Source organism: Impatiens glandulifera, chromosome 8, assembly GCF_907164915.1.
Source record: "Impatiens glandulifera chromosome 8, dImpGla2.1, whole genome shotgun sequence".
Taxonomy (NCBI): Eukaryota; Viridiplantae; Streptophyta; class Magnoliopsida; order Ericales; family Balsaminaceae; genus Impatiens; species Impatiens glandulifera.
Genome location: NC_061869.1, coordinates 5909043 through 5912723, shown reverse-complemented (window position 1 = coordinate 5912723; position 3681 = coordinate 5909043). Strand labels below are relative to the sequence as shown.

At 30.9% G+C, this 3681-nt stretch overlaps 1 pseudogene; it reads right to left on the bottom strand.

Annotated features, from left to right (window-relative positions):
* Nucleotides 1–513: 513 nt before the first annotated feature.
* Nucleotides 514–2552, bottom strand: LOC124912786 (annotated as a pseudogene).
* Nucleotides 2553–3681: the final 1129 nt, after the last annotated feature.

The window sequence follows — 3681 nt, the reverse complement described above, 5'->3', positions numbered from 1 at the left end:
AAGTATTTCCATATATATCAGGCTCGAAAAAACTTGACAAGTCATCGAGCGAGCATTATATGAGCTCGAGTTCGGCTTGAATATTAAACGAGTCGGCTCGAGCTTAGCTCGAACTCGATCAAAGTCAAGCTCAAGCCGAGCTTTGATCGAGCAGTTCGCGAACAGCTCACGAGTAGCTTGACTCATTTGTAACCCTAACCTAAACTAATCAAAATGAGCCAAACATCATCATATACAAAAAAAAAAAAAAAATTAAATATAAACTTTAAAATTGATATATACTTTGTTGAAACATTTATTTTATTCAATTAAATTGAGTACATATCACTCACTTGATATGCCTCAAAAGTTCTCTTGTGTTTGACATTCACTTTATTATTTTAAAGATTTTATTAGTATGTTTCAAGACTTTAACTACGGGTTTCAACTTTCATAATTGGACTTAAAAGAAGTATCTAGAAACTATTCATGGGTTGAAAATAAAATTAATAACTGAAGCAATAGTTCTTTCATTCAAAGGGTCCCTTTTATCCATCTATCCAGCATCTCCAATGCCACTTTCGGTTGATCCATAGGAACCATATGTCCAGCGTCAAGAACCTGATCGTTCAATCACACAAATTATTCAAATTATATGTAAATTATATATATATATATATAGCTTGATTTCTTGCCTTAAGAAATGATAGAGGTCCATATTTTATAAGTTCTCCCTTAATATCACCGTCGACTACATACGAAGTTGTGGAAGCACCATTGAATTGTCTCTTACATGACCATTTCATTTCCCTAACCCACCAATAGTTCCCTGGAATGGAATGTTTTTGTTGTTGCAATGAGAAAGAATGAATGAAAGAAGAAAAGTTTTAATAATTGATTACCAAACTAATTGCAGATGAGATCATATTCTCCTGCATATATCAAGACTTTAATTCCATCTTCAAGGAGCGGAGGAATTCTCATTGCATGATTCCTCGAAAAATCCTTACGAAACGCATTATAAATAATACGGTTCAAAGAAACAAAACTAATATTCCCAACTCCAAGGGCTTCTCTAACCGATCCCTCATTTATTAGGTTTTCCATATACGAGAAATCATAGCAACGGTGACCCACACATCTCTTTCGAATGTCGTAAATCTGCATTATACATGCACAACCAATAATATTATTATTGTTACATACACTTACACAAAAGTAAATAAATAAAATGTAACACATTCATTCATTCCTTAATTCCTTACATTCCTATAACCAATTAATCTCATTATACCATCGAATATGTTAGTACAGGAAGAATGCGCCTTTATACAGCTATCTCCTCCTCCTCGCCTTGCATCTTAATTTTTGTTTTAAGAACATGATCATGAGAATTGAAACAACAAATTAATATAAGTATATATAATAAAAAAAAGAAAATATTAATAGTACTGCATTTAGCTGCGTCTCTCTCGCAGGCTGATATCAATCTGGAGACTTCCATGGCTTGAGATTCTGTGATCAGATTCACACTTTTAGCATATTCTGGCATTGACTTGTATTGAATTGCAAAGTCTGTCAATCCATTTCCAATAGCAAAACCCTGTATAAATAAATAAATAAATAAATTATTAATAATTAACCGATGATGAATTATGAACTGAAATTAATTAATTATACCTTAAGGTTAATGGGTGCTCCATCTCCGTTTCTGTTTCCATTGTGAATCCGAGAAGCTAAGACCGGGATATAGTGGCCGGCATATGATGATCCGGTTATGTATAAATCGTTCCTCAAATATTGAGGATGTTCAGCGAAGAATGCCTATTTTTTAACATATAATTATCAGTTTGGTTGATTGTTTGTTTGTTTGGAAATTAGGTAAGAAATTAAATCGACCTGCAAGAAGTCATATAAGTCATTGCTAACACCCTCTTGATCATTACGAAAATCAGAACTATGGGAACTATAGCTGAAACCGGTGCCGATTGGCTGGTCCACATAGATCAAGTTGGAGACTTGGTCCCAACCAAAGTTATTCCAGATAAGAGAATTGTTGTTGGTTATATGGTAAGGACCGTTTACATAAAACATAGATTTTAAACAGCTAGCTCCGGGTCCTCCGGACAACCATATCACAACTGGGTCACTGCGCTTATTCTTTCTCGACTCAAAGAATAAGTAAAACATCCTGAACCACCCAAACAAATATGTAATGTTTCAGATTATAAACATTTTCAATCAAAAAGAATACCGTGCCTTGCATCTCTAGAGTGAGGAAGTCGATAATAGCCGGCATAATGGCCCAAATTCCGAATCGAAGGACCACGGACTGGGAGTCTGAATTGCTTTTCGACTAATGAGGACGACAGTACTGCATCGGGTAATCGGCCGGAAGAGGGGCCGCCGCCGGAGTTGACGCCGGAACTGGAAAACAAGTTAAAACTGCGGATAAGCCTCCGAGCTTCCGTACTTGGCGAATTAATAACCCGCAAAGAAGAAGACGATGATGAAAGAATTTGACATGAGAAGAACAACAGAGGAAAGAGAATTAGAACAGATCTTTGTGCCATATTGTTTGCTCTGAATTTTAGACGATTAATTTATTAGATTAGATACCAATCTTTTATTATTATTATTATTTAAATTAAGGATATATAATTGTAATTTTGTAATATATTTTTTATGTGCAAATTCTTTTTATTCTCTTATTTTTGAATTGTAATCTTAAGAATTTATTTATTTTGATTTTTTATTATTGTGATATTTTAATTATAATTGTTTAAACTCATTATAAATATAAAGCAGTGAAAATAATTTAAATAAAATGTCACAATTGCTGTAATCTCAATCACATCTACTTTTATCAAAGTAAAATATTTTAAAGGTAGATTTTGATAGGTGGAATTGCAATTAGAATTAGAATTAAAATTCTAAATTTCATTTTTAATATTAAAGAATTTATTAAACTTAAAAAATAAAATTAAACCCTCTAATTTCAATTCTAATTCTAAAGTCAATTTCAGTGTTATCAAACGCATCATAATCGTGTTTAAAAAAACATAAAAAAAAATAATTGAAATTACCATTCTGACTTAAAAAAAGTGAAATTAAGAATGATAAATTACACTAAATTGAATTTTACTATAATTTTAATTCTAATTTTAATATAAATTTCAGGTTACCAAAGTAATCCGGTTAATTAATAACTTTCAATATAATTTTTTTTTATTCAAACAAACAAAATGCATGCAATATGTTCTTTACTCTTTTTAGATTTTAAATGATTCACAAAAATAAATAGAGGCGATTCATTATATCTCTCTATATATATTTTAATAAAAATAAAATATGAAAATATTTTCTTATATATTTGTGCCATTAAGCTATGAAGCCCGAAGTTCCTCCGTCCGGGTTTTATAAGTCTCGATTTGTGTGAAAATATTTTGAAGCCTCCAAATCATAGGATAATAATAAAACTCTTTCTATGATTAAACAGTGCAAGTTGGAATTATTATGTGCTTATACATTTAATTGAAGAAATTATTATTTTTAAAAAATAATTTAAAATGAATAGCTTCTTATTTGTAGAGTTTGTCACTTTAAAATAAAATCAAAAAATGTTTGTAAATTATTCAGAGTTCTTTATGAGTTTAATGTTTGTTTGTTGACATGAGAAATAACAACCGAGCTATATATATA